The 18,960-nt window shown below is 35.6% G+C and overlaps 1 protein-coding gene across 37 annotated transcripts in view; it reads right to left on the bottom strand.

Annotated features, from left to right (window-relative positions):
- The window catches only part of ZBTB20 (zinc finger and BTB domain containing 20), a 770,327-nt gene that overhangs the window by 237,032 nt on the left and 514,335 nt on the right, over positions 1 to 18,960 (bottom strand). For 32 of the 37 annotated variants that reach the window (XR_005985640.1, XM_041765260.1, XM_041727104.1 and 29 more), the window contains one exon: positions 15,851 to 15,950. The exons of the other annotated variants lie outside the window; for them this stretch is intronic. The gene's annotated coding sequence lies outside the window, so the exon portion shown is untranslated. The remainder of the gene's footprint in view (positions 1 to 15,850; positions 15,951 to 18,960) is intronic. 37 annotated transcript variants of the gene reach the window in all.

Raw genomic sequence — 18,960 nt, 5'->3', positions numbered from 1 at the left:
CAAATGGAGCAATTCTGTTTTCTTTTGCTTCATTCCACCCAGGTGAGGAAGTAATTACCAACAATACATACATTTTCTTTCTTTTTTTTTTTTTCTAAAAAAGCAAAGTAGCAAACAGAAAAATACTAAAAAAAAAAAAAACAAAAAAACCCAACCCCACCAAAAACCCAAAAAAACAAAAAACACCCCACCACTCCACCCCACCCTATTTACTTAGGATTCGTTTAGTCTGGCACTTCCCCCCTACTCTTCCCTTTCAAATCTCAGTCACTCACATTTGTTTTTTCCTGGAATTATGGTGTAAATCATTCTTAACAAGCTAGCTTGAAACTTGTCTCACTCAGTAGAAACATATAACGCCACTGTAATTGAAACATGGAACTGCACGCTTGAAACTCTTTCTAACTATTTTTTTGGGCCACTCTTCAGAAGGACACACAGAGCTTCCCTTGCAGTGCTGTAACCCCTGTGTCACACAGTTAGGATAACATCACAGACCAAGGCAAATGGATAAAGAGAAGGCTCTGGCAAAAGAAGAGGTGGGTGGTTCCTTTATTCCCCCCAGTTGGGCAGGCAACCCTCTGAAGCAAGGACTGTAGCTCCTACTTATTTATCTCAAGTTGATGGCTTGAAGTCTGACCTCACCAAGACCTCTGGATATCATATCCCACCTGAGAGTTCCAGTTTAAAACAGGTTGGAGAAGCTTACTTTGCAGCACAGATGAAAGCTGTTTCCAATTCTGCTTTTATTAGTCACTTCCCAAACCGATAGCTGCCCATTCAATTGTACACTTAACTCAAGTTGGGGTAAAAATCACCCTCAGATTTAGAAGGGCTGGAAAAAATTGCTATTCCATCCTAGAGCATTGTTCTTCAATCACATAGTTCCTCTAAATACAGTTGACAGCCTTTGAGATGCAAAATGCATCACTTTAATGTAGTAGAGGTCCCCTTCACTGCATTGCCAAATCTATTTAGCAGAATCTTCTTGGAATAATCTGTCCCTAGACCTGAGGATGCGCAGTGATTTTAAGCATTTTAAGCTAACGATAATGGTTAGTGCTGAGAACAGATGTACCTGGCTGTGATGTGATCTATTCCAGTAGGCTTTTATGAGCTGTTCATTCCTATTGACTTAGCATTTTATGTCTGTGCTTTTGCCTGGTGTGATGGTTGCATAGGGGTGTCATGTGTGTATTTTCCTGATGTGTGATGGCTGCACAGGGGGCTGTGTGTATTTTCTCAGTGCAACGGCTACACAGGGTGTTGTGTGTGTGTGTTTGCCTGGAGTTATAGCTGCACGTGTTATTGTGTGACTCTTACCCCCATTTGATGCCTGCTTGCAGGGTCCTATGTGTATCTTTTTCCTGGTGTGATGGTTGTACTCGTTGCTCTGCTAATGATGGACATTTCTAGCAATTATCTATCTACAGGGTCCTGGGGAAAGAATTGCAGTAAAATCAATAAACAGTGCTAGACAGGCCCTTGTAAACATGAAATGACACCCCTGCATAAATGCCTTTTCCTACGATAGCATGTTAAAATCCAAGTGCTGTTACCTTATTGGCATTGGGATAAAATTTCTATGGTCTCTCCATCTTTTTCATATATTGCAGTCGTTTGCGGGAGTTTGAGATTACTGCTGTTTGGAGGGCTTTTACACATGAATCCATCTAATGACACTTTTCACTACATTGTCCTACACATCACCTCTTATACTCCACCCTGACTTGCTCTGGTACAATAGCTGATGTTCTGAAACTGAATATGCCTTTCATTTATTCCTGCAGTCTCACCAAGCCCTCCCCACATGCCCCCTACATCACGCGCACACAGCCCCCTCCCTCGCCTCTCTATAGTCTCTTATCCCTCCTGTGTTCACCAAATGGAACTGACAAAGGAAAGAACCAATGAGGTTAAAGTCTTTTGAAACCCCTGGAATACAGATGAGCTGGGAGGCATCTGGAAACAAAACCAGACACTTGAAATCAAAGAGACAAGTAAATTACTATCCTAATCTAGGAAGAATAACTAAAGGTGTCAGTGGGGTTCCATTGATAGCACTTGGCCCTGGGCCAGAATGCCAAGGGTTCAAACTCCACACCAGCTTTGGGCTCAGGCCCAAGACTTGCCACTGCAGGGCGCAGCAGCATGTGCGGCGGTGTTAAAGGTGTCAGCCTTCTGCAGAGAGGTTAAGTCCAAGTCCTTCTGCCTGCTTGTCATTACACCCCAGAGGGATGCCGAGATAACCCTAGCTTCCTCTCCAGTGCCTTTCTCAACAGGACAGGCTGTGGAGGAGCTACTACTCAGCAGCAGTATTCACTAAAATCACAATTGTATACTCACTGAAATGCCCCTTTTCTGATGAGGCTGCTTGAAGAAATAAAGTATGTGCAAGAAAATCCAACTACCCACCAAAAACCCTGATGTCTGGCCTAAAGATTCTTCCATCAATGCAAAGAGCTAAGTTTGGAAACCTAAAACCACGTGTCTAAATGAAAGGAAATGTTTTCATTGGAACAGCTTACATGTCTGGTACACTTGCATAAAAACTATTGCATAGCATTTTAGAGCTAAAATTGCTATAAAATGCTTAATACAGTAAGAATAATTATGAGATTTTGCACGCACAGCTGGTATACAACTAAAGTCTCAGCCACAGATTCAATGGAGCATGGGAAAACCATTTATAAAAATTCCTGGTATGCCAGTTTAGCTCACCATCAACAGCCCATCAACACTTCCTCCATTCTTTAGGCCGGAAAGGAAAGATATTTACCTATTAAATGCTTTATTTCTTCTTTCATGGATGTCGTTAACACTTGATTCAAGGAATCCTAGCTATTGCTTGACAGTAGTAATATAAATTATCACAAGGACACGAATGACCTGAATCCGAGGTTTCCTTCTCCATTGAGCCCAAGGGTTACAAATACAGTAAATAATGAGCCAAAAAACAAATGATGAAGTCTACCTGCAGCACCCTCCTCCTTTTACCTCTTCTTTCTATCCCTTCACCTCTTCTTCCCTCCCCTCTTCTCTGATACTCACATCTTTCAGTGACCTACTGGGTAATCTAGATCCCCCTGCTCTCTGCCCATCACAGCCCATTTGACCTTGCCTTGCCCTAGCTAACACCTCAAGACAGAGTTCTTCCTTTTCTTCCTCCAATCAAATTATAATGGTTCTTTGTTCTTCATTCCTTTTAGCTCCAACTGATAATCATTTGAAAGGAGCTAAAGTAGTTTGGATGAGCTTTTAATGGTTAATAATCATTTAATATAGATTATTTCTTGATTCTAAAAAAGTGAATTTAAGAGTCAAAGGAAGAATCTCTTTATTGAGGCCTCTTAGGCTCTAAGGAAAATGCCAGACAAGGTGAGAAGATTCTAATCAGAGGCATTGGTAGATGTTCCATTGCACTGTCTTGGTCAAAAGATGAGAAACCACTGTAGATATATGAAAACCCTCAGGGGAGAGTGTGCCAAGACAGAGGCAACACGGTAAAATATAAAATGAATTGGACCAGAATTAGGAAACGCAAGTTTGAGTATCAGTAAACTTTATTACCAAGTGCTTGGGGAAATCATTCGCTTCCTTCAGCTGGAAAGTGAGGACCCTGTACTAGCACATCTCTATGGTTCCTTGCAGCTCTAACATGAAGGTCATGTCATGGCTCTCTGACTGAGGATCAGTTGGCTCTTCTGATTTTGCTGCTTTCTCCAGCTAAAATTAGAAGTTCTGAATAAAAATGGCTACCAGTAATTCCACGTGGAGCCCTCCTAACTAAAGGAGTGTTGACAACCATAAGTAAGTTTTAAGCTCTCTGCTTACTATCTGCACACACTACTTTTGAGCTGGCTTCTTTCTGCTATACAGATATTTTCTTAGCATTTTCTTTCTCCCCATGTATTAATTAAAAAATCATTTATCGAGCACTTTCTATATATGAAACACAGAGCTAATCACTGACAACAGGATTGAACAAAGTAGTCTCTACTTCCTAAGAAACACAAATGAATCTACTGTTCTTGTCTATTATCTCTCTCTCTCTCTCCCCTTCACTTCCATGCTTAAACACATATACTTCTAAAACTACAAAATTAGTATAGAAAAAAATAAGATGAATTAGATTTATCTAATCTGTACCCAGTCCAAAGTACTGTTTATCTTCAACACAAGAATATGATAATAATTTGCATTAGAAAATTATAGTCATTCAAAGATGCACTTCAATAGTATAAATGGTATTTCTCAACATGTGTTTTGAGGTCACTGATTTACATTAAGGACAACAACTTGGGTGGCAAGAAAATTATAAAGGTAAAACTATCTCTTCTGTAGGTAAAATTCTGGGATAAAATCTGAGAATCCTGTAAATAACCCCTGAGAAAGTGAGACCACAGAATATTTTTGTGTAGTCTTTTTTCCTCAGCGGATGTAGGGATCTTATCCCTTCAAATTTTCTTTCCTGAATTAACAATAATAACTGCCATTTGTTGGGTACATATTAAATTCCAGGCACTTCCAATACATCATTTAATGTTAAGAAAGCAATTATGTAATGTAGACATTATTACTCTCACTTTACAGATGTGAAAACTGAGGCTCATGGGAGGTGAAATAACTTGTCAAAGACCATACAGACAGTATGCAGAGTTGGGATTTAAACTCCAGTCTGCCTTTGTGCAAATACCGCCATAAACATTTCTTGGTTCTACCAAGTCTAACTTTATTTAAAAAACAAATAATCTTGCTTGAATGCTTTGTTAGCAAACAAGGAAAACACCCTTTATATTCTTTCTTCATATTCATTCATTGCATTATATATACTACAATGAAAATAGAAGATGGTTTTTTGTAAGAAGGTCTGGCTACCTTTTCATATTTATTTGGACTGAGATGAATAATTAAATTTGGGGCTCTCTATCAAAGGAGAAGAATGAGCTATTTGCTCTTTGAATATGTATTTGTTATTAATTGATCAGACATGGATAAGGTGTATTATTACAACTATATTTGTGAGGTACGATTTATGTTGTTCTACTGCATATTACTCTGTGCTGTTTTTCATTTTCTTGCACTTTGGACTTTTTGTTTTGTTTTTATGAATTTAGTCACAGTTGGTTGTGTTTTGAACTTTGTAAAAATGTAATACTGAGAAAATTTTAAAAAGAAAAAGAAAATATTTTCAAAATGATGTCAAAATCAAATCTACCCTCACTAATTTGATTTGTAGGAAATGGAGAACAAAGTATTGCAGGCAGAATGCTTTTAAATACATCTTAATTACTTCAATGTGCAAATGCATTGACTAAATCGAAGCATGCATTTAACACTTTGCACTTCAATTGTGCTTATTCATCTAAGTTCTATAGATAGCAGTTCCAAAAAAAAAAAAAAAAAAAACTCAGGAGGTAAATTTCATAGCCAATCATTCTACAATTATTGGAGGAAAACTATTGTTCAAGCTTACCTGTCAAGTCAGCTCACTTTTGGCTAATGCAAAAGACCATTAGTCCAACTAATACAAAATAACAATTTACTGCAGCTACTCAAGTTTTCCTTATTGACGTTGTCTTCCCTATTCTCCTCTCTGCTTTTAATGGGGTAGGATGAAGGAGTGGGGGCAGCAAAACCACAGAAGTATTCAGCAGGGTAAGTCCTGGGGAATGATGCCATGGGGCTGGAGGTGATACACAACTGAGGCTGGGATAGAGTCATGGTGCCAGGGTTACCTAGAGTTTGGTTTGGGACCAGCTACACCAGAATCACCTGAGAAGAACGTAAAAAACCATATATTAGGGTCACATCACAGAGCAAATCAACTAAATTAGTATGTCTTGAGGTGAAACTCAAAGATCTACCTTTTAAATGAGCTTCCCAAGTAATTCTTATGCTATTAAAGCCTGAAAAGCACTGGCATATGTGCTTCAGCTCTCTGATTCTATATCCAATGTGAGCCATGCTGGTATACCTACCCTCTGTCCCAGGTGTCAAGAAACTTGTGCAAGTACAACCAGCTGTCCTGTGAGGAATTAATTCTAGTAATAATAGTCCAAAGTCTTAGCCAGGCAAGATTTGCTTATTTTATTAGAAAGAGAGAGAGAGAGTTTGAGAGAGAGAGAGAGGGAGGGAGAGAGAGAGAGAGGGAGGGAGAGAGAGAGAGAGAAAGGGAATAGGGGCAGAAGTAGAGGGAGAGAAATCCTTAAGGAGACTCCCCGCTGAGCTTGGGGCCTGACATGGGGCTGGATCCCAGGACCCTGAGATCATGACCTGAGCCGAAATCAAGTTAGTCCCTTTACTGATCGCTTAACCAGGCTCCATGACAAATATGCTCTTGAAAGATGTTTACTCTCAAGGATGTTCATAATTTGGTGATAGTATCATTGTGAAGGAGCTTGCCTAAATGCTAGTGAGACTGGTTACAGAAGAATACATAGGATGCAAACATTTGAAGCCAAGTTAACTTTTCCTTCATTTATCTTTGTAGATACTAAAATCATCTAAAGAGTAGCTGGTATCTTTCATTAGTTCATTCAACAATCATTGCTTTGCCAGAATCTGAGGTGACAAAGATAAATAGCACCTAACTTCTACCTTCACTGGAATTACAGTTCTGAAAAAAAGATGAGCTGTGTATAAGTAGTTCGGGGTTAACCTGTAGTTAGTGGAGGCCTGAGCTGGAGAGAGAGTGGTTCATTCTCTTGGCAGAAAGAAAGAGGGTGAGGTCTGGGAACATTTAGTTACTCCTGTACTTTGCCATTGGCTAGTGTAAGGAATTTAGATTTTAAAGATTACATTTTTACTTATACAGTTTCGTTAGAAAAGGGGTGGACTAAGTTACTTGTATATTTTGAGCCAATAAAACTTTGTCTGGTTCATTCTTTCTGGCATCTAACTGGGTATCTTTTTTGGCTAAGTCCTGTGTATAGGGCCAAGTAGGTTGTTATGTTTATTCATTCTTTACACAGAGTAGCCAAAATTCTATTCCTGAGATGGGTGCCTGATAAATTTTATCAGTAGTAGTTTATTCTACCAATAAAAGTGACTTTATACTGACATATTGGCTGTGCCCATTACTTCATTTTCGTGTTTCAATTACTCAAAATGCTATTATGATTAGATTATGAAATTTTTACAGGATGAGAAATTTGGAAGTTAAAAACAATTGAAAATATAAAGAGTGATCTAGATTTCTTCCCTTATGATAATCTCATATACATGTACATGTGCTTTGAGTGTATTAATGTCATAACTGACTGATGGACTAAAGAAAATGAGGTTCTAGAATGTCAGAGCACAAGCTGATAACTGAGACAAATGCACAAGAATAAAAAAAACCCAAAAAACAAAACAAAAAAAACCTGACTCTGAGAAGTACTGGGCAATAGAATAGAAACAACGTGATCAGATTCAGAAAATACAAGCCATATTATATTCAGTATGATATGATTCCAAAAATCTGTATCACAGATATTTCAAAAGCTTAATAAATTGGAAAAGCAAAACATTTTAACTCCATTAAGGGGTGATAAATAGTAAACATGTATTCATCTCTTGAATTATCATCAAATTTGGAGTGAATTTTATTTAAATTATTTGCTGTTTGCTTAAATTTTTAATTTTTCTAATTAGTATAGTATTTGTTGAACATTTAGAAAGTTGAAGAAAAGAAGAAATAAAATATCACTTAATGCTACCATATAGAGGGACGCCTAGGTGGCTCAGAGGTTGAGCGTCTGCCTTCAGCCCAGGGCGTGATCCTGGAGATCCAGGACTGAGTCCCACATCAGGCTCCCTGCATGGAGCCTGCTTCTCTCTCTGCCTCTGTCTCTGCCTCTCTCTCTGTGTATCTCATGAATAAATAAATAAAATCTTAAAAAAAAAATCTACCATATAGATGTTCACATTTTAATGTATTTCCTTCGATTATAACCATATACTTCCATGTACTTTTTAAAATTTAGGATCATGTTAGGTGTACAAGTTTCTTCTGGATCAGGTATTTCTGTTACATTGCTTCACTAAAAAGTTCTAGTAAAAGAATTTTTAAAAATATCTTCAATAGCTATATATGCAATGATATCTATGAATGTCCCATAATTTGTGTAATAATTTCAATTAAATATTTAGGATTGTTTTTCTCTTCTTCCACTTTTGTGATGAACATCTTTATACATATATCTTGGTGTAGAGTTTCTATTCCCAACAGATTCCTAGAAGTAAAACTAAGTCAAAAGATATATATAAGTGATATATATACATATAAAGGTGTGTGTGTATATATGCATATAATTTGTTTATTTGTGAGATACAGAGAGAGAGGCAGAGACATAAGCAGAGGGAGAAGCAGACTCCTCATGGGGAGCCCAATGCAGGACTCAATCCCAGGACCCCAGGATCACAACCTGAGCCAAAAGCAGATGCTCAACCACTGAGCCACCCAGGTGCCCCCAAAAGATATATTTTTAAAGAAAGGTTCTTGATAATATAAAGCCATTTTACTTTGTAGACTTTTATGTCAATACATAGCTCCACCATCACTGTATGTGTGCCAGTTTAACTGCACACTTACTAGCTTTGAGAATTATTATTTTATAAACAATGCCTTGAAGTGCTAGCAAGTTATAATACTCTTTCATATGTTCATTAGGTATTTGTATTTCTTCTTTTATGATTTTTCTTTTCATAATCTTCTTAGATTTTTTTAAACAAATATTTATCTCAGTAACTTCATATCTTTTGCTTCCACTCTATCTGATGTTATCACTACATTCTGGGACCCCTTTATCTCATCCTGAACCATGGCCTTATTCGGTCTGTTTGTATCCCAGATTTCTTCCATTCTGATCCACTTGATATACTGCAGCCTAATATTACTTTTGAAAATATCATACTGCTTTTATCTTGATCAAGAACCGATTGTAGCTCCCAGTTATTTATCTATCAGATAAATTCAATGCCTTATTCAGGCGATAATTAATCTTATTCTTGGATACTTCCTTATGAATTCTCTAGAATAACACAGGCTATTGATGTATGGAACCTATACACGATGTATGGAACCTATACACAGTGAAGTTTTTGTATGTGGGTATTTATATAAAACAGATACAGATAGATACAATGCTGAATGCTATATACAAAAATTTGAAGGGGCTTTACAGAGTATTAAGCCCAACTCTTTATATTTATAAATAAATTTAAAAAAACTGACTCAAAGAGTTCAATAACTTACTCAAGAGAATAGAGCTAGTAAAATGACATAACTGGGACCAGAAACCAAGTCTCTTGATTTCCAGTTCAGTGACTTTTAAATAGAGAATAATAAAAGTCATTTTTACAATTTAAAGAATAGAAACAGCTAGGAAGACAGTTTAATTTCAATCCGTTATTACATCTGAAAGATTGTTAAAATCATGCCATATAGGAGTGTTCTTATAAACACAAATATGCACTTCTTATAAATTGATCAAATGTGCCATTAAAATTTCCATAAAATTTGCACATCAGCAATGACCCACTTTATACTAGTTTGCTTTTTTCTTGTTAATCTACATTGTTTTATTTAATCTACAATAGAAGCATCATATTTTTTTTAGCATGTTACAGATCATCATTAAGTTTCTTGTTAATATCTAATGGTATTCAAAGGAAAATTCAATTTTCCTAGCAACTTCTATAAAGAATTCTTTGACTATAATTGGGGATTTTAAGAATCATCTTTAAAAAATAAAGCAATAAGAAGTACTTCAAAATGCTTCTATTTAAAGAGTAAACAACATGAAGAATTCTGGAAGAACACAAGCTATTAGCAATTGAATATGATACAATTATTGATATTTCATCACGATTTCATATTCAAGAATCACACAGTATTTGGCAAATGAAGACTTAATGGTAGTTGCTGATGTGAGAATGGAGTGGCCAGATATATTTTATTATTTGTAAGGGGAAGATAGGATAGAAGTGGCTCAGGTGGAACTAGCTATGAGTGGGACAGAGGCACACTAATTGCAAAGGGTTGGTTCACAAAGTATGTTTGCCTCACAAAAGAATTGAATGCAAGAGTCCTTATTAAATTATATGTTGGCCCAACAGTTTATAAAATCCAAAGTTTAAATGAATAGGTGGGTTATCTAGCAGTAGAGGGAGACTCTAATGACATTTCAGCTACATTTTCTTTCTCTGTATGCATGTGTGTATACACAAAACAGGTACATTCATTTCATACTCAACACATATTTACTAGCAGATTTCTCTTAAGAGAATAAAATTTAAAAATAAAGTGATCATTTTTATAAAGAAACTAAAGGCAGCAAAGGGGGCTAAAGCCATAAGCCTGCTCAGATCTGGATCCAGAAGCACACAGAGGTATCTGGGAGTCTAACTCTTGGAGTAATGAGGCCAAAAGGCTCCATATGAAATGGTGGGCCTGAGACTAGCTCACTAGTTCAGCAAAAGGCTGCAAAAAATTTGGCCAACTGCTTTCCAGGGCAATAGCTTATACAGAGCTGCAGGCACTAAGAGGTGGAAAGATAGAGACACATGATCAAATATCCTTAAAGAGAAAAAGCTGAAAGCTACAACATTTGGATTGGGACTAGGTACCCAGGAATCCCGACAGAGGCAATTGCAAAATCACTAGTCAGGGATATATGAACAAAGAAAAAAAGAGGAAAAAAGAACCAAGATACAAGTAAAACAAACAAACAAACAAAAAGACTTATAATCCACATTAACCTGCAAAAAAAAAAAAAAATCTAAAACAGCAAGAAATCTAATGATAAGAAAAACAAACAGCATTAATAATTAGAACGTTCACTACAAGTGAATTTGATATTATAGAATTGTCTGACAACGACCTCAACATGAATATGTTTATAACGCTCAGAGACAAAAAAAAAAATCATACTTATAAGAGAGTAATAAATTATTAAATAAAATCAGAGTGGTGAGATAAAGATAGGTGAATAAAGAACCAATCAGAGATCTTAAAAATGAAAAATATGTTCATTGATATTAAAAATGCAATAGATGGGATAATTTAAGATTGGGCAAAGAATAAGATTTGGCAATTTCAAGAAGAGCATTAGTGAGTTGGTAGGTAATAAGAAACGCATTCAGAAAAAAAAATCACGGAAAGTAAAATATAGTTTTAGAAAATGAAAGAGCAATTGAGATATGTAAATTGACTAGGAAACACCAGGATATATCTTATAAGAATCCCTAAAGAAAATGGATGTAATAACAAAGAAACAATAAAGGAAAAGATAATAACTGACAATTTTCTAACACTAGAGTCCCGAGATTAGAAAGTATACCCTGAGTTCATGACTGATAACTCAAAATAAATCCACATCTAGCTACATTTTAGAGAAACTATAAGACATCAAGAATATAGAAAAACTTTTTAAAAGTCACCAGAGGGAAAAAGCAGTCCACCTACAAAGAGATGAAAACTAGACTGATAGCAGATTTCTCTTAAGTAATGATAGTCGAAAAATAATTGTGTAAGATTAATTGAGTAATATCCTCAACTGCTGAACAAAAATAGATAAGCTGCTATTTAATACAAAAGATAAAATAAAAACATTTTTAGATATATAAAAAGAGTATACTCCCCAGGGCTCTTTCAAAAGAATTACTGAAAGATGTAATTCAACAAGAAGAAAAATGAACCCAGAAAGGAAGCCGTATCATCCAATAATAATGGTGGACACAGCAATAGCTAAAATATATGAGTAAATATAATTAGGTATTAACTATAAAAATCAATGATAACCACTTTTGCATATGCTTAAAACAAATAGGTAAAACAAATTCCATTTAATAACTATAACAGGTTGATAATCAGTAAGTAGATAAAACATGCAAGGCAGCGTTTTTTACATTAAGGAGAAAGTCAGAAATACTAAAAAGTAGATTTTATTTTTTATTAGAAAAATATATAGTTCGGTATACATATAAAAATTTTAATATGAGCACTGAATAAATAGATAAGCCACCTAGAGTTTTCAAGTCAGCAGTAAAATCCATGTCCCAGGTCACAAAAAAAATTAAAAACAACTTTTAATTGAATCCATATAAAATATATCCTCTCATTCTAATGCAATTAAATTCTGAATCAGTAGAGTAACTTTATGTATAGAAAGTAAAAACTACACTTTTAAGTAACTCAAGGGCTAAAAATAAATCAAGCAGACATTACAAAATATTTAAAATTGAACAAACTACATATCAAAACCAAGTTATGCAGCTAATGAAAAACTTGGAAGAAAATTTAGAGACTAAAGTTTATCTTTTAAAATAAGAAAAAGCAGTGAAATTAAATGAGTAATATTTGAACTCAGGAGTCTAAAAGAAAATGGTCTAAACTATAAGAAAGTAGACTGAAGAAAATAATGTTGATAAAAGCACAAAATAATGATATAGAATACAAAGACACAATAAAGTAGATTAAATCAAAAGACAGGTTTAAAAAAAGTAAATTAAACAGAAAAATTTCTAACATGAGCAATAAAAAGGCTCAGATAAATCACATTAGGAATAAGAGGGGGACATTAAAGATAAAGTTAAAAATCATAAGAGCATTCTGAATAATTTTATGCAAATAAGTTTGAAATTGTAGATTAACTGTTAATTGCATATTTTTCTAAAAAAACTTACTAAAATTGACTTAAGGGGGCACCTGGGTGGCACTTGTTTCTCCCTTTGCCTACGTCTCTGCCTCTCTCTCTGCGTCTCTCATGAATAAATACAATCTTTAAAAAAAATTCACTTAAGATGAAATAGAACACTAGAATAAACCAATAACCATGGTAGAAATTGAACTGATAATCAGAAGTCCACCCTACTCTACCTACCCACTTTGGACAGAAAATACTAGGTCCAGATGATTTTTCAGGCAAGTTTAACAAAATTTTCAGAATAGGTAATCCCTATTAATATGACTACTATTTCAGAAATAGGAAAAAAAGAAAGAAAGAAATGAATGTTGCTCAACTTATTTTATGAGGCTAATATCACCATGACACCAAAACTCTACAATAACAGTTTAAGAAAGGTAAATTAAAGACTGATCTCCCTGTACAAACATATTACATAAAATATCAGCAAATTAAACTCAACAGTGGATTAAAAAAATACACCAGGACCAGTAAAGTTTTTTTCCAGGAATATAAGAAATGTTTAATATCAGGAAATGTATTAATAGCATATAAAATATCAACATGTTAAGGGGTAATTTTATCATAGTATTGATGCAGAAAATGCATTAGATAAAATTTGACTAGTATTCCTGATTAAAAATGCATGGCGAACTGTAAATAGATGGTGGAAACTTCCTTAACACAATAATTTTGATTTATCAAAATCCTAAGCAAATATCACATTCCCCAAATTACCATTAAAGTAAGAAACAGAACACATATTCATAATATCATTGCTTTTATTCAACACTATACTGAGGTCTTAGTCACATAATAAGACAGGAAAAAGAAATTGAACACTTAAGAATTAGAATTTAAGAGAAAAGCTGTCATTATTTACTGATGATATAGATGCCTATGTAAAAAATCTAAGAGAATTTTAAGTTTAGTTATTAGAACTAATAAGAGAGTTCAGCAAAGTTGCTGAATATATGCCAATAATGACCAATAAACAATGAAATGGAAAACAGACTATACATAATAGAAGAAAAATCTAAGTAATATGAGAAGAAATCTGACGTAATTGGTTCTAGCAAGACCTTTACAGTAAAACTTATAAAATATTATTAAAGAACATGAAGGAAGATCTGACTTAGTAGAGGAATATGGTCTGTTAATAGGTAGAAAGACACAATATTATAAAAATGTTAATTCTCCCCCAGGTTGTTCTCTAAAGTTAGTGTTGCAAATAAAATTCAGCCAAGGTTTTGCAAAACTTGACCAACTAATCCTAAAATTTATATTGAATAGCAAAAGGCCAAGAGGAGCCAAGAGAATTTTAAAGAACAATGTAGAGAGATTTGCCTTACCAGATAGCAAGAATATTATAAAACTATGATAATTAAGGCACTGTCATGTTAGTACAAGAATAGAGAAATAGTTTACTGGTTGACACAAGGATTCTAAAAAGAGATTTAATGTAGGCAAGAGATGACATTATAAATTAGTGGCTAAGGATGGCTAACTTATTAAATGGTGCTGGGATAATTGGGTTATCCATGGAAAAAGAATAAAATAGGGTACATGTAAGAGATCACATACAAAAGTAAATGCTAAGAAACTTAGAGATCGAAACATAAAAGGCCAAACTTTTAAACTGTTAGGAAAAAAATAAAGGAAGGTTGTCATATGGAAGGATTTCTTAAGTGACATACACATCATGGGGTTTGAACTCACTACCCTGAGATCAAAAGAGTTGCATGCTTCACTGACTAAGCCAGTCAGGAGTCCTAGCATAAACTATAAAGGTTAAAATATTAATAACTGCATTAAAATTAGAAAGTTTTAAAAATAAGCTATTACAGACACAGATGAGGAAAATAAGCTTGTAATTTCTATTGCTCAAAGGACGAGAATCCAAAATCCTACAACAATAACCAAAACCAAAACCAAAACCTAACCTGGTCCAAATAACAATACCCAAACAAATAACCTAACAGAAAGATGGGTAAATATGCAAACAGACAACACACACAAGGAAATCCCAATGGCTTATAAGTAAAGCAATTCTTAAATGAGATATTATTTAATAACTATCAAATTGGCAAAAAATTTAAAAGTCTAGCCATCTCAAATGTTGTGAAGTACACGGAGAAGTTTTCACAGATGGCTAATGAGAATATAAATTACTACTACCACTTTGGAGAGAAATTTTACATTCCTAGTGAAATTGAAAATTCATGTTTCTTATAGTTAGGCAATTCCTCCTCTCTGTAAAAATATGTATAAAGATGTTAACTGTAGTATTAGTTGTGATTGGGAAATACTAGAAATAACATCTAACAACGAAAGACTCAACAAATAAATTTTAGTGATACCTACAGTATAATATATATTTTATATAAACCTATACTATGGCTTATGGCTTATGTAAAACTAATTCATAATGGTGGAAGTCAGAATAGTTTTGCTCGTTTTTATTTTTTGTTAAAGCTTTGGAGAGTATCACACACAAGAGGGCACAAGGGACTTTTTTTAGGTACTGTAAATGTTTTGTATTTTGGATTGTGCATTGTCACATGGATATATATACTTACATAAAAGCTCATCAAGCTATAGACACTTAATTTGTGTACATCACTGTACATAGGTTAGAATAATAAAAGACAAAAAAAACAGGTTTAGGAATAAGTGTGCCAAGTATTTGTTTAATTTGGGTGTGGGTTCTTGTGTGTTCACATTATTCTTGATATTTTGATGTGCTTGAAGTATTTGACTTTAAAATAATTGATAAGACAAAGACCTCTGCTTTTCCTAATTAGAATTAATCAAGGTGAAAGAAAGCACTAGTGTCACCTTCTTTTCACTGTTTCTGACAATAGATCCAGCAAGGAATCAGCAAGCACATCATAGCCAAACATACTTAAAAAGTGTCAAAGCAAAAGCAAAATTTTCAATTAATCTCCCGACTATGTGTAGAATCTAGGCTTTCTTAAGTGAATGACCAGCAGCGTATGTTGTTGATATGATGCTACCAAGGCACAAAGATCATCTAGTCGGGTTTTCAACGGACGAAGTGTGGGAGGGTGCCTTGCCAAGGACTTTTCTGATATGAATCAACAGGTGGTTTGGCATCAACATTGCTATTTGCTGGTGCATTGAACCTCTGGTTTCAGAAAAGAAAAAAGAGACGATACCTTTTCAATGCTGTATTTCAAGTCGACCATATGGAAAGCAAGGTTTTATTCCAGCCAATTCTCTTTCTCTCAAAGCGTGGAGGAAAAGTGCCAGCCACTGCTACTCTCGCCACCAGCCACGGTACAGATGTTTGGAAAATGCAAAAACGGAGAAATGAAACAAAAAGAAAACCCTCAAAAATAAAGTTTTGCATAAATCAAAAACAGAGTATATAATTATCATGGCTGCAAAAAAGGTAAATGCATTTTTTATTTTCCCCATTGTGCTAAACTAAACTAACCAAAACAAACAAAAACATTGATGTTTTTAACTTTAATCAGTGTTTTGTTGAAACTGACAATTAACAAGGACCAACTCAAACATGGCTAAAAGTGGGAATAAAAACCAGATTTCTTTTAATCTGATAAAAGATTTTTTATCTCCAAGAATGTTAGATTATGATCTACTTAAATGAATACCTATTAAAGGAACAGACCCATTTAAAAATATGTGTTTTCAGGTGCCAAAATGGGAATGGACAAAGTGTTTCTTTGAAATCTTATAAGAGAAAAAAATTAGTGGAAATTGTAATGGTTCCTTTCGTGACTCAAATAAAATACAACTTAGAAAGAAATATCTCCAAACTATTCAAATGTGTATCCCTAAATTGGCTTAGCCAGGACACAACCCCAATTATTCCAAAAACAAATGCCTTATTAGACTTAAGTATATCAATGCTAATTATTCAAATGAGACTGTTCATTTAAAAGAAAATTTTAGGCCTAGCTCTGTCACAATCTTGTTGTGTACTTTGTTATGGTATTCAACATCTTTGGTCTCAGTATCCACATCGCTTAGGCATGAGTGTGATACAAAGTCATAGCCTATCATTGAGTTCTTTTCCAGCCCTAAAATCCTATGAATCTAATGAGATTACTCTAGCATAAGAATTTGTCTTTTCTCTCTTCCTTTCTTTCTTAAAATAAATAGACAAACAATCAAATAAGTAAGTAAATACATATTAAAAACACATACACATACTCTAATCAGCTATCCCTCTGAATAGGAAGAGAACATTTTTTATCGTTGGTGCCATTATCTATTCCCTAATGTGTATTTAAAAAGAGAGTTCCCATAAAAAAAAGGGTTTTATTTTTTTCCCGAATCAAAAATAGCATATTATTTCTTTGCCATTTAAGTTCTATTAAAAAATAAAACACAAAATCATTGCAGAAATCCTATTAGGAACTTTAAAAAGAAAGAAAAAGTCACTAAAACTCCATTTAAAATTCAAATAGTTCCTTTGCATGTATTCTTTTACAGAAAATACAAGTGTCCCGCCTCAAACTACCTTCACCTCCTTTTCCAGGGGTAATATCCTTAACTGTGGAAAACACAGGACCCTCTCTTATACCCTTCCCACCTGTCTTCTGAGGTAACAAAGCTGAGGTATAGATTGCAGCATGAGATATTTGGGATGGGAGTAGAACATTTCACCTGGGAGACAGTACTATGGTCCGTTTGCCAGATCTCAGAGAAAGGGAAGCCCCATCGCTACTTTGGCAAGAAATATGGGTTCTCATGGCTGAATGATGATAACCGTTTTTACACAAGACTTTTAAAAATGAAAGCACCTGAGGCAACAGCAGAAAATAAGTCTGAGAATGCAAGTTTTTCCCGTCAATATTTAAAGCAGACAAGACAGTATTGATGCACCTTTAACCAAGGGTCTAAAAAGAAAAAAATACAGGGCACCTGACACCCTGATGAATAAGAGAAGCTCAGCTTTATGAAAAGGCCAAAGTCTGAGGGCGAAACTCCATTGTTTCCAGTGCTGATAGGCCCAAAGCCCCAGGAGAAGCCCAGTACCCAGGCACGACGGGCCAGGCTCCTGTTACAGGCTCTAGCTCAGCTCTGTAAGCTGCTAAGCCCGGGGCCCACCGCTCTGCACACTCAAGAACACCGAGGGGGGTCCCCCAGGGCAGGAGGGCTACTGCAACGGCAAGGCAAGAATTGGAAGTTGTGCAGTGCACTCCCTGCTGGCAGCCGAGGTTGGAGGTGAACTGGTGGTGTCTTAGGGCTGCCCAAGGTTTCCGGGAGGAGGCTGAAGGACATACCTGACTTCAGGGACAAGAGCCTGGTTCTGACTAGGTCTAGATAATTCCAGTTGCTATCCTGAAGAAGTAGGAGGCTAGGAGAGAGGCTTCTGATGGGAGGAACTCCAAGAATTGGCAAAAACCATGCTTGAAGCTGGAATACACTTTTCAATAACTTTCCCAGCTATTAACACTTTATAAAGTTTATACAGGTGCCCCCCACCCCCATGTATGGGGAACGGAGAAGGTGCAGTAGGAAATGAATTTCTGTGCAGCTCCCTTTATCCCAGCAAGAGCATCCTTGGGACAGTGCACTGTGTTTGCAACGTTTATATTTTACAGAGAAATCCTATCCACAACCCGAATGGAATTGCCTGGTGTGTCCCTGACACCGCTGCACCTAAGGACCACCAAGTGGTCCTCGTTTATCTGTACAGCCTAGGGTGACAATACTGGCCTCTCCCTAGTACTCTGCTCTGTTAGGGGTTCTTCTGTAGGAGGAGATGAAGGTCAAGATGGCAGCCTGCTAAAAGCAGCAGTATTTCATTTGCAGGGATAACTTGCTTGTCATCAACTTGTTAATGCAATAGTCAAACATTTCTTTGACATGTACAGTATCAGCTAACTTCAGCAGATAAAGGATCTAGAATGGGAAGATGCTGCAGATGCTTTAGCTCCGAGGAAGGCTTAGCAGAGCCAAAACGTCAGCAGGGCCTGTTTGTTCCATCCTTTCCATCGGGCTCTGTGAAAGAAATGTTAGATTACTGCAATGACAAGTTTGTGACAAGCAAGTCATTTGTGCAACTGGTGCGCTCCTGTTTTTATCTGTTTACCATTCAGACTTGTGAATGCCATTTCAAGCACTTACAGGATTTCTGGCTCCCATTAAGGGGAAATGGTTCCTCCATGTTTAGAATTTTCTGCCTCAAAGAGAATTACTAAGCAATTATTTATTCCTGTGGTCAGAGTGTCACACAAAAGCACTCTTGAGTTGTTTAGTTGGACTCTGAATCATGAAATGGAGTCCTGCAGAC

This window comes from Vulpes lagopus, chromosome 1 (genome assembly GCF_018345385.1).
Source record: "Vulpes lagopus strain Blue_001 chromosome 1, ASM1834538v1, whole genome shotgun sequence".
NCBI lineage: Eukaryota > Metazoa > Chordata > Mammalia > Carnivora > Canidae > Vulpes > Vulpes lagopus.
Note: the sequence above shows the minus strand (reverse complement) of the source record. Positions and strands in the feature narration are given on the sequence as shown.